A 13706-nucleotide genomic window follows, 5' to 3' on the forward strand; every position below is an offset into this window, starting at 1 on the left:
AAAGCCACACTGATTTTTTTTAAGTTATCAAAATGAGATAGTGTCCCAACTTATGAGTATACTTCATCTATAGATCAAGTCACTCAGAAAAAGTTTGTTAGTAAGAAAGAGAATCAAGGACAAAATCATGGAGAATAACACAGTTTATCCAGAGGAGTAGATCAGTATATCTTTTTTTTTTTTTCCAGAGAGAGAGAGAGAGAGAGAGAGAGAATCTTAAGTAGTCTTTAGGGCAGAGCTCAAGGCAAGGCTTGATCTCACAACTCTGGGATTGTGACCTGGGCTAAAATCAAGAGTTGCCCGCTAACCAACAGAGCCACCCAGGTACCCCAGGACTTTTTTTCTTTTTTAAGTTGGCTCCATGCCCAACATGTGGCTCCAACTCAAGACCTAGAGATCAAGAGTAGCATGTTCTGCAGATCGAGCTGGTCAGGTGCCCCAAGGACTTTCTTTTCTTTACTTTATAAATTTCTGTTTGTATGGATGTTTAGTAAACCTGTACCTACAAATTATTTGTGCACCTTAATATTACTTTAAAAATAAGAATATAGGACAAAATGAAATAATGAAACTTCACAAGTGGTGGACAGTGTAAGGACACGATAACTAGACTCCAAAAGATCTGTTAGATTGTTAGATGACTCTGGGCTAGGCCTATCAGGCTGTTTGCCACACAACAGGTCACAGTGAACTGTTTGTTAACTGAATGGTGTTTGGCAACTTCCTAAGGGGGCAGAGGCAACCTTGGTCCATACCATGGCCCATGTGGAAGTACGCTGTCTTCCTGGAGTGTCTTGCAGGAAAGTGATATATGGTCTACAGTCTCATCAGACTTGACAGTCACTATCTGCTTTTATTATTTGTGGAGAAGGTTATCCATTCCTTGCAGAAGAGACTTAGGATATATATCTTGAAGTGGTGGACCAAAAGACGAAGTACTTAGGAATACAAACAGCATTCTCACCAGTGTTTTCAATAGAAGGTTTGCAATGGGAAAGAAGAATATGGCATGCGGAGGCCTAGGTGCATAGACTTAATCATATCTTTGGATAATGAAAACTGGTGTCTTGCCTAAGGATACAGCATATCCCTAAAGGACTGAGGAACACAAGTTTTCCCAGAAATATGCCTAACTGCTCAAGAGGACTTTAAGTGAAATATTGAAGGACAGGGGTGAAAATCCAGATAATGTTAAATCTATACATGACAGAAGGCACCTAAATTAACATTAAATAACAATGAATAGAAATCCAAAGTCTTACAGTTATCAAAATGAGATGGTGTCTGAAGCTATGAGTGAGATGACATCACTCTATCTTCTTGGCTTCTTCTTGCAAATTACAATCGCTTAGCTGGTTGTTGTGGTTTCAGGTTTGAGGTCTTCCATAGTCAATGAGGCAAGGCTCAGAAGACAGAGATGAGAATGAAGGGGGCTGGCAAATGTCCCAAAAAGGGCTCACAGGGTGTCAGTACTTAAGTATGACTGCCATAGACCAAGGTCAATTCTCAGGCTTATAGGTATAGATTATGTCACTGGTACAATCAAGGACACAAGATGCCATTGTAAAAACCCAAACACCAAGTTATTAATTTATTAATATAAAATTTTAGGAACAAGAAAAGGTTTCCTTTCCAGTGGCCTGAACATTTATGACTACCATAAAAGATAACACCTTCCTCATATAACTAACCTTGGTAACTAGGAGGCTGAATTATTAATCAAAGTGTGATTGATCCAGAATAGGTCCAAGAAAAAGGTAAACATTAACCTTGAGGTATGCAGGAAGAGGTAAAGTCTGATTAATTATTTGTAACCCTACAAAAGAGAACTCAGCTGATGAAAATAACTATATTCACTAAGTTAGGAATTTCTTTTTGAAATTTCAGACTGGAGGGCACTAGCTTATCACCGCCACATTATTTTTATAGTGTATCTATTCAATAGATTATTAGGTAGCCATTACAAGTTAAGCTATGGAGATTATACAACATAGGAAATATTATGGTATGAAAAAAATAGGAAATGCAATTATTTATTATACTCTAATTTCACTGTTTAAAAGCAAACAACATAAGGGGGGAAATTGATATAAATTAAGCACATCAAAATGCTCTGAGTGATTGTACTAGGCAGATAGTCTTATGAGTAATTTGTCTTTATTTTCATTGCTTTTCAAATTGAAGAAGTTTTTGTAATGACTTAAAAACAAAATACAGCTGGATTGTATATAGTGACAACTGCTTTTCTAAGTCTCCCAAGTGTCTGCATGGAGTCACTACATAATCATCCAGCTTCATAGCATTTTTTCCCTCTTCTGACAGAACTGGTTATTGCGAAATGATATAGCATTTGACATGTCTTTGCTCTTGATCATGGTGCTTTGGATTACACAGTAGCAGAAATCTACACAGATTTGCTGCTGTAAAATGTGAATCTAGGAGGGCCAGGAGCACTGCATATCACCCAAGGGAGGAAGTAGAGCTGAGGACAGAAGTCAGTAACTGCTTTTTCATCAAGGACCAAGGCAGCTACCATCTACAGCTTGTCAAGACCATGTGTCCTCTGGTCCCTAGTTTTTTCTACATGTCTGCTTCATTCTCTCTTTCCCCTTTCACACTCAAATCTATGTTCTCGTCTTCTCTGATCTACATGGTGCAAAAAAGCTACTAAGTCTTATAATCAAATTTACCCCTAATTCCAGCCCTCTGACCAACCTCCCAGAGACCCAGTATTCCAATTTCCATTCCCAGGAGAGAAAATCCAATAGATCAGGTTCAGTCAGGTATCCACCCTGGACTTAGCTACAGCAATGGAGGTGGGGTCATGTAAATTTGACTGCCAAAGGGCTCCACCCCCTTGGTATGGGGGCAGTTCAGAGAAGGGGGCCATGGCTTGGTAAACAACTCATAAGGTATTTACTACCTGAGAGTCTCATGAGTCCTGAGGGTCAAGATGGAAAAACAGGAGTTAGTTGAAAAGACGAGGAGATAGATTATAACTGGTTAAATGTCCATACCCACAGAAGATAACAAATCAGTGATGTCCTGCCAGAAGTTTCTGGAGGGAGTGACTTTCAGATCTTACAAGTAGATCTCTAGTAGCATCCAGTAAGTCTCTATGGGGCCTCTGCCCTGATCAACACTTTTTATTAAAGTCTTGGCTTCTCTGGACCTAGTGAATTTGTTCTTTCACTTTCCCTAATGTCATAAGTCCTCTCTATTTCCACCCATCCACACTCTCAGCTAATGACAGACATCTTAACTGGCTGAGAAAAAAAGAAAGATTTAGAACTATTTATCTGTTTATCACTAAACCTATCTGTGCATCAGATCCCGTTTCCTCTCATTTACTTAAGAACTAGCCTTCTGACAACACAAAGAAACTGAGAGACATTCCATGCTCATGGATTGGAAAAAAAACATTGTCAATACTTCACAAACCAATCTACAGATTTAATGCAATCCCTACCAAAATGCTAGCAGCATTTTTCACAGAACTAGAACGAACAATCCTAAAATTTGTATGGAACCACAAAATACCCAAAAAGATGGTCAAAGCCCTCTTGAAAAGGAAAAGCAAAACTGGAGGAACCACAATTCCTGACTTTAAGTTCTAGTACAAAGCTGTAGTAATCAAAACAGCATGGTACTGGAATAAAAACAGACACATAGACCAATGGAACAGAATGGAAAAACCAGAAATAAGGTTATAAGTGTATGGTCACTTAATCTCTGACAAAGCAGTAAAGAATAACCGATGGGAAAAAGATAGTCTCTTCAACAAATGTGTTGGGAAAACTGGACAGCTACATGCAAATGAATGAAATTGGACCACTTTCTGACGCTATACACAAAAATAAGTTCAAAATGGATTAAAGATCTAAATGTGAGACATAAAACCATAAAAATCCTAGAAGAGAGCACAGCCAGCAATGTCTCTGATATTGGTCACAGCAACATTTTTCTAGATATGTCTCCTGAGGCAAGGAAAATAAAAGTAAAAATAAACTTTTGGGACTCCAGTAAAATAAAAAGCTTCTACACAGTGAAGGAAACAATCAACAAAACTGAAAGACAACCTACTGAATGGGAGAAGATATTTGCAAATGACATATCAGATAAAAGGTTAGTATCCAAAATATCTAAAGAACTGATAGCTATTCAACACCCACAAAACATGGCAGAAGAAATGAACAGACATTTCTCTAAAGAAGACATCCAGATGGCCAACAGACACATGAAAAGATGGTCAACATCACTCATCATCGGAAAATGCAAACTGAAACTACAATGAAATGTCACCTCACACCTGTCAGAATGGTTAAAATAAAAAACATAGGAAACAATAAGTGTTGGTGAGGATGTGGGAAAAAATTAAACTCTTATGCACTTTGGTAGGAATGCAAACTAATACAGTCTTGTGGGATACAGTATGGAGTTTCCTCAAAAAATTAAAAATAAAACTACCCTGCAATCCAGTAATTGCACTACTGGGTATTAACCCCCAAAATACAAAAACACTACTTCAAAAGGATAAATGCACTCCTATGTTTATAGCAGCATTATTTACAATAGCCAAATTATGGAAGCAGCCCAAATGTCTATCAATAGATGAATGGATAAAGAAGATGTGATACACAAACACACACACACACACACACACACACACACACACACACTGGAATATTATTCAGCCATAAAAGAGTGAAATCTTGCCATTTGTGACAACATTGATGGAGTTAAGAACATAATGCTAAATAAAATAAGTCATTTAAAGAAGGAAAAATACCATATGATTTCACTCATACATAGAATTTAAGAAACAAAACAAACGAGCAAAGGGGAAAAAAAAAGAGAGAGAGGCAAACCAAGAAACAGACTCTTAACTACAGAGAATAAAGTGATGGTTACCAGAGGGGAGGTGGTGGGGAGATGGGTGAAATAGGTGAAGTATACTTCACTATATTGCACACCAGAAGCTAACGTAACACTGTATGTTAACTATACTGGAATAATAATAAAAAAAGAACTTGCCTCTTACAATTTTGTCCCCACTTCCATCCTACATCACAAGGTTTTATCTTTCTACTAGATCATTACCATCATCATACAGCCATGGTGCAATACTTAAGAAAAAAAATCAGCCCCCACACATAGAGCTCTATGTCACCTAAACTGACAGTTAGCTATATATAAAAGTATCAGTGGACCAAAAAACTCTTTGTTTTAGTCCTTTTGAACAAATGCTATCTCTGCTTTGAGGAATTTTTAGTAACTTTACAAATAGCTTTCCAAATTTGTTAAACTATGGTCAGCTCAATAGAATATTATGCAATGTACTTGCTCCATTGGGGTCTTCCAAGATTTGAGTCTAGTTATTTGTCTACAAGCAATGCAATGTGTCTTGAAGAGAATCAGCTTTCCTTTGCAAAGCAACCATTTCAGGATAGGTCATTACAAGTTCTTTAGGCAAGAGGAGAGGCTAATCTCCAGACAGGAGATGGACCAGATTCTTGTTGCTGCTTAACAATAACCACAAATTTAGAGGCTTAAAACAACACAAATCTTACAGTTCTAGAGGTCTCCATGGGCTAAATTAAGGTGTCAGCAGGGCTGCATTCCTTCTAGAGGCATCAGGGGAGAATTTCTTTCCTCACGTTTTCCAGCCTCTAGAGGCCACATGCACTCCTGGGCATGTGCCTCTCCACCCTCCTTCCTTCCTTCATCCCCAAAGCCAGCAATGTATCATCTTCAAATCTCTCTGACTTTGGCCTCCTACTTCCCTCTTATAAGGACTCTCGTGCTTACATTGCACCCTCCCAGATAATCCAGGATAATCTCTCAATCCCAAGAGTCTTTTTTAAAATAACTTTTTAAAAATGTTTTAAAATTTATTTTTGAGAGAGAGAGAGAGAGACAGTGTGAGCAGGGGAGGGTCAGAGAGAGAGGGAGATACAGAATCTGAAGACAGGCTCCAGGCTCTGAGCTAGCTGTCAGCACCGAGCCTGACACAGGGCTTGAACCCACAAACCGTGAGATCATGACCTGAACCAAAGTCGATGCTTAACAGACTGAACCACTCAGGCGCCCCTCTCCATCCCAAGGGTCTTAAACACATCTCTACAATCCCTTTGCTATGTGAGGGAACACATTCACAGGTTTTGGGGATTAGGATGCAGACACATGTGGGGGTTATTATGCTGCCTACTACATCAGAGGGAAAATCTGGGTTTTTTTTTTTTTGCTGGAAAGGAAGCCTTCACAAACTTTTGGGGCTCAAGGTCTTAAGAGTCAGTGAAATTTGTCCAAATATCCCCATCTAATTTTCAGTTCCATTCTTTCCTGACCGATACTTTAACAGAACGTATAAATTAATTCAGTTTGCTTGGTAATTCATCCATCTTCATGATCAGATTTCGGGTTGTTGTTTTCTTCCCCAGAAATCTTGACCCTGTAACTTTATCAGGTAAGGATTATTCCTCTCCCCCACCCCAAGGAAGGTAAGAAACTTTATGGTTCCTTATCCAGATCTTGAAGTGGGAATTTCAAACCTGGAGCTTATCATTTTCCTTCTCTAAGTTCTCCAATATAATTTGATGTAGCCAACCCACTCCACAGTGTATCCCTTATTCCCACTACAGTATCCTATTGCAGCAATTTCTTAGTTATCCAAGGTGATAATAAAATAGCCATTTGCCACTATATGCTGTGACCTACCAATGCTATTTTTACTGGCAATGGAGTCCTTTAAATCTAACGGGATCTGAGAATCGATTCTGATCCCTAAAGTTCTGTGCCTCTTGGGAACCATTTCTATTACTAATAACTAAATGTAGTGAGGAGAGCAAAGCCATTGCAAGTATTCTGGCACAAAGAGATTTCATGTAGGAACTGAGGGTTAGGTGAAAGCAGCAAAAGCTGGAAATGTGAAGGTCTAGGAGCTGCAGTCAAAGGATTAGAGAACATTCACTGATGGATTGAAGCATTGGAGCAGATGAAGAAACCAGAATTCAGGGAGAAATAGATGTCAGAACTTGTAGAGAACTCTAAGAAGCTGCCATTGATGGTCCCCTTGACTGCAAGGCAGGAGTTTGCACAGAAGTCTGAGAAGGCATTGTGTTTTGCTAACCTGAGTGCAAAGTAAGAGCTTGTGGTGAGATCTAAGAAGCTGGAAACTGCCAGTTTCCTGGGAGAAGAGAACTCTGTGAAGCTGCCACAGCCTCCTGAGAATGAAAGCTTCTTTTCTCTGCCTTTCCTATCTACCGTGAGAACCTCTCGCTGGCAAACTCTAACTCAGAACCATAAAGGGCAGGGGATTCTGGAAAATGTTTCTAGCTTCTTTGCAGAGATGATATAAATGGGTGGCAGTAATGAAAAGTTGACAACCTACAATTCAGCACAGTTAAAATACTTTTAATTTTGAGAAATAAACCGGCAAGTTAAACTGGCTCAATAAAGGGAATTTATTGAGTCATGGGACTAAGTCTAGAGGCAGAGATAGCTGTAGGAGGAAATTGAGCTGGTAACTCAAAGATTGTGACCAAGACCTGGTATCTCGTCCCCTGAGTCTTGACAACTCTTCACTGCTCTTTGATTCCTATCTTCACAGGCATCTTTTGTTGCAAAATGTATGTCGTGGTTCCCTCAGCTACGTACTTCTCAGTTTATGAATGAGCAGGAGGTAGGAGAGTATTTCTTCATATTCAAATGTCGAAAGGAAGTTCCTCAATGTGGATGACTTAGGCTCTGTCCCCTTCCCAAACCAAACAATGTGCCCAAGGGTGATGGGGATGGTGAGATCAACCAATGTTAGGGGGCTCCAACCTCAAATGTCTACTGCAGGAGCCAAAATATGGAGGTACCAGTTAAACAGAATAAACCCCTCCTACTGTGACCAGAGGGACTTTTGATTATGTATCACTACTTTTAAAGTGTGACTTTGGGGCAATTGTACTGAGTCTGAGCACCTGAAAACTCTCGTGCTCAGCCCTGGTGTAAGGAAGTGATTTCTCCTGCAGTGTGTATGGAATAAGGAATATAGAATAACTCAGAGCCACTACAACAAAAGAAAAGGTTCCAAATAGCCCCAAGACAAAATACTTGTTCTTAAACCTTTTTTTTTTTTAGAGGTTTACAATAGTTCTTAGTTGAACCTTAATCTGAAAACCCCAAGTTTTCTGATTAAGTTTTTTCATTAAGTATTCTCTTGAACTGTAGCTTCTACAAACTAAGACAATTTTAAAATTAGCAGCTAAAACAACCTTAAAAGTATGTTATGAAGCAAAACTTGATACTATTTGGCTTCAGCCTTGGTCCCTGGGAAAAGAAAGAAGTCTGGAGGATCCAGATTCCAGAACTCAGTTCAAGTCAAAATATTGTATGTATTGAGGCACCTGGTGGGCTCAGTCAGAAGAAGAACATGTGAATCTTGGTCTCAGGGTAATGAGTTCAAGCCCCTTGTTGGGTGTAAAGATTATTAAAGAAAGAAAAGAAAAGAAAAGAAAAGGAAAAAAGTTAAAAAAAAATATTGTAATTATTGCAATGCCTGAGGCGGGATTCTAAAAAGGCTCTTGATAAAACCTAGCTGCAGCACCTAACCAAAATTTTATACTAGAGCTGCAGAATGGGGGGAGAAAGAAGGAAAAAGTACTTAATTTAATGAAAATGATGGTCTTATTCTTTACTGCAAATATTATCAGTAATATTAATTCAATTCTTATTTTATTTTTAATGATCTGTTGTCATTAGAGCATGTTTTTCTTTCTTTTGATTTTTAAATTTTATTTTAAATCCAGTATAGTTAACGCACAGTGTTAGTTTCAGGTATACAACAAGTGATTCAACAATTTTATACATTATTCAGTGCTCATCACGATTAGTGTACTCTTTTTTTTTTAATATTTTTTATTTATTTCTAGGAGAGAGAGAGACAGCGTGAGCAGGGGAGGGTCAGAGAGAGAGGGAGTCACAGACTGAAGCAGGCTCCAGGCTCCGAGCTGACAGTCAGCACAGAGCCCGACGCGGGGCTGGAACCCACGAACCGTGAGATCATGACCTAAGCGAAAGTTGGACGCCCAACCGACTAAGCCAACCAGGCGCCCCACGATTAGTGTACTCTTAATCCTATTCACCTATCATCTCCCTAACCATTTCCTCTCTGGTAACTATCACTTTGTTCTCTATAGTTAAGTCCGCTTTTTGATTCGTCTTTTTTTCCCTTTACTCATTTGTTTCTTATATTCCACATGAGTGAAACCATATGGTATTTTTCTTTCTCTGATTTATTTAGCTTAGCATCATATTCTCCAGCTCCATCCATGTTGTTGCAAATGACAAGATTTCATCCTTTTTTATGACTAATATTCCAGTGTGTGTGTGCACACGCACACACCACATCTTCTTTATTCAGTCATCTGTTGATGGACACTTGGGTTGCTTCCATATCTGCGCTATCGTAAATAATGCTGCAATAAACATAGGGGTGCCTTTATCTTTTCAAATTAGTTTTTCTCATATTCTCTGGGTAAATACTCAGTAGTGGAATTACTACGGCATTCCTATTTTTAACTTTTTGAGGATCATAAGGCAATTCTATTTTTAACTTTTTGAGGAAACTTCATACTGTTTCCCCCAGGATCTGCACTAGTTAGCATTTCCACCAACAGTGCACAAGGATTCCTTTTTCTCTACATCCTCACCATCACTTGTTGTTTCTTACATTTTACTGACTGATTGGTTCATATTTTAATTTTTAAAAATGTTTTATTTATTTTTGAGAGAGATAGAGACAGCATGAGCAGGGGAGGGTCAGAGAGAGAGGGAGGTATAGAATCTGAAACAGGCTCTAGGCTCTGAGCTAGCTGTCAGCACAGAGCCCGACCCGGGGCTCGAACCCATGAACCGTGAGATAATGACCCTAGCTGAAGTCGGACACTTAACCGACTGAGCCACCCAGGCACCCCTGACTGGTTTATATTTTAGAGAGAGAGCACACAGCAAGGGGCGGGGGGTGGGAGGGAGAGAGAGAGAGAGAGAGAGAGAGAGAGAGAGGGAGAATCTTAAGCAGGTTCCTGACATGAGGCTCAATTCCATGACTCTGAGATCATGACCTGAGCTGGATTAAGAGTCAAACATTCAACTACTAAGCTACCCAGATTCCCCTCTTATGTTTTTCATTTTAGCCATTCTGACAGGTGTGAGATGGTACCTGTGTGGTTTTGATTTGCATTTCCCTGATGATGGGTGATGTTGAGCATCTTTTTCTTCTAAAATATAAAGTCATATGAACACATATATAAATAACACCCTGTTTGTAGATTCGTCTCCTGTCAGAAGAAATCAACCATGAGAGGCCTCATCACAGTGGCATTCTAATTCACCTCCCTGATACCCTACCTCAGGTCACTGTCCATATAGCTGGAATAATCTGGATTATTCTGGCCACTTAACATTTAAGTCAGGCCATTTTCTTCCCTGGATCAAAACTTCCCATAGTCTCTCAACACATTTAACATAAAAGTAAATGTTAACTACAGCTTACAAGGCCCTGGGAGACTTTGTTCCTGGAAACCTCGTAGGTATGATCTATCACACTTTTTCTCCTTCACTCTTATTCAGCTACACTGGCCTCCATCATTCATTGAAAAGTGTCAAGCACACTCCTGTCTTTGCCTTGTACAGTCTTCCCTAACTATGTTTATGGCTTTCTCTTTTACTTCCTTAAGGGTTCTACTAAAAAACTTAACTCCTTTAAGTCTTCTCAAACTAACCTACCTAAAATAGCACATACTCTATGTCCAGCACTTTGCTCATCACCTTCCTTCCAATCACTACCTTTTACATATTTGTCTGTTGTTTCTTTCTCCTACTAGAATGTCAGCTCCATGAGATCAGTCTTTGCTGTTTTGGTCAGTTATATTCCCAGCACCAGAAATGTAACTGTTTCATGTATTGCATGGTTGAATGTGAATAAATCTAACTAGGAATAACACCACTATTTATGTTTTTTTAATGATTATTTTCAGAGAGAGAGAGAGAGAGAGCGTTACCAATCAGGGGAGGGACAGGAAGAGTAAGAGAGAGAGTCCCAAGCAGGCTCCATACTGTCAGCACAGAGGCAGATGCAGGGCTTGATTTCACAAACCGTGAGATCATGACCTGAGCCAAAATCAAGAGTTGGACGTTCAACCAACTGAGCCACCCAGCCCACTATATATGTTCTAAGAAGCATTTAGATGAATCAAGATATATTTTGGAAGTAGTTGGTAATGTGAGTAGTTGGGGAGGTGATACCAATGACTCCCTGATATTTGCCAGGAGCACATAGGTGGGTGATGTCATTTAATGAGAAAAGGAAGACTAAAGAAGTTGATTTGTGGGGAAGGTGGAGTTCAGTTCTGGACATCTAAAGCTTGAGATACCTGTGGAATATCCAAGTGGAGACATTATGTAGGTAGACCTGGAGTGAGATGTTTAAATTTCCTTATCGTTTGAATACTTTTTTGAACTAAGTTTTCTTCAACTGAGTCCAAGGACACCCTATTGACACTTCTGTGGTTAAGCAGAACTCAAAATTATACAACAGATTTGCTGAAAATCTGAAAATTCACAGTGGTGGGGCCTGTATTTTCTCTAAGTAAAGGGAGAGCTTCCTGACAACCAGGATTGATGATAAATGAGAATGTTTAGTTTGGGCAATTAGTTACTTCACCTAAAATCACAAGTTAATCCTTCAACAAAATGCTTGAATCTTACTGAGGGTGTTCTGCAAGTGAGTAAATGGCTGTTTAACACGGTTGTAAAGAGGCTCAGGTATGTGTATCTTGTTAGGAAATGGGTTCTTACTGTTTTTATCTGGACAGTTTATTCTAGGTTGCTGAGTGGAATGCATGGTCCACTTAAAAAAATGTGAGCATAGGATTTGCTTGCACCATTTGTATTGTATTTAGTGGATTAAAACGGTGACTCGTCTATTTATGTATATCTTGTTATGGATAAAAGTGATTCTGGTTTATTTTTGTTTATTTTGAGAGAGAGAAAGTGAGATGGGGAGGGGAAAAGAGAGAGGGAGAGAGAATCTCAAGCAGGCTCCGTGTTGTCAGCACAGAGCCCGATGTCGGGCTTGAACCCATGCACCATGAGATCATGACGTGAGCTGAAGTCGGATGCCTAACCAACTAAGCCACCCAGGCACTCCAAAGTGATTCCAGTTTAAAACTCAAACAATTTTTTTGCCCTTTTACCAGTGCTTTTTTCCCTACAATTATTGCTTCACAAAGTGGAATTCAATGAGGATCCAGCATTTGTGTGTCATCGGAAACACACGGGGAACCTGAAGCAATGGGACATTTGATGTAATGGACACTGAGAAGAAATACTGCTTCCTTGCAGTGGTGTGGGCTAGTCTTCACTATAGTTGTTAGTCCCTCTCTTTCCGCCCCTCCTCTGCTTGCATGCATGTGCTCTGCCTCAAAAATAAACATGAAAAAAAAGTTGTACACTTGAGCAACCCAAGCACCCCTACAGTCTTTAACTACTTAAACACTACCTTCTTAACAATGTGGAATAAGTTTGTGTTTTTCCTTTTGAAGGAATTTCATGCATCAGCAAGTGGTTTTATGCCTAAGATGAAGTGGGATGGTGGGGAGAAAAGACTTTTAAGTCACTGCAAGCACACTTAGTTTGCCCAAGAGGTCCTGAACCTAGCTCATTGGAAATAACCTAGTAGTTTGTCATTCAATAATTCTACTAGCAATTATTGAGTGTGTTATGTGTGTGTATGTGTCAGGTGGGGGGATACACCGAACACATTATCTTTGCTCTGGAGGAACTCCTGCTCCAGTACAATTGCATATTTAGAACATAAGTAAGGCTAATAGGCTGTGGGACTGGCTGATTAAATCTGCCTCAGGGAGTCTGGGAAGGCTTTACAGAAGTAGTAATATTTGATTGGGCTTTCAAAAGAGGAATAGAAGTTTACTAGGCAGATGAGGAATGTGAAAAGAACGAAGGTTGAAGTGAAGCGAGCTCTAAGAGGACTGTATGTGAAGGAGCACAGGATACAGAAATTTGGGCCATAGTAAGTAGAGACATAACTAACAATGGCATTATCCAAACTCACACAGCACACGGTAAAGGTACTAGCTTTAAAAATCACTCCTAGGTTTTCCAGAATTTTCAATATAAATTCCTAGGAAGTCGCGAGGCTACTGCGCTACTTGTGAATTAAAATGAACCTTTTTGGGAAGGTCTATTACTATAAGGTGGTCATGTCAAAAGCTGTCTTAAAAGTCTAAGAATCCTCTGGGGTGCCTCGGTGACCCAGTCAGTTGAGCATCCCACTCTCTGATTTCAGCTTAGGTCCCAGGGTCTTGAGATTGAGTCCTCCATCAGGCTTTATGCTGAGTGTGGGGTCTGCTTAATATTCTCTCTCCCTCTGCCTCTCTCCCCTGCTTGAGCTCTACCTTAAAAAAAAAGCAAAAGAATCCTTTCTTGAAGACAGAAAATATCCAGAGACATCCTAGTTGTCTCTCAATTTAAATATTTGGTTTGAGCTCAATACCCACTTTCTCCTAGGCTATTATTTTGACTGGAGACATATCTGAAGTTACCAACACTTGATCTAAGATATGTTCTTGACCTTGCCTATGTATGATTTGCTTAATAGAGGAGAGCTGGGTGGCTCAGTGTGTTAAGCCTTTGACTTT

Source organism: Hyaena hyaena, unplaced genomic scaffold, assembly GCF_003009895.1.
Source record: "Hyaena hyaena isolate Hyena2069 unplaced genomic scaffold, ASM300989v1 scaffold_469, whole genome shotgun sequence".
NCBI lineage: Eukaryota > Metazoa > Chordata > Mammalia > Carnivora > Hyaenidae > Hyaena > Hyaena hyaena.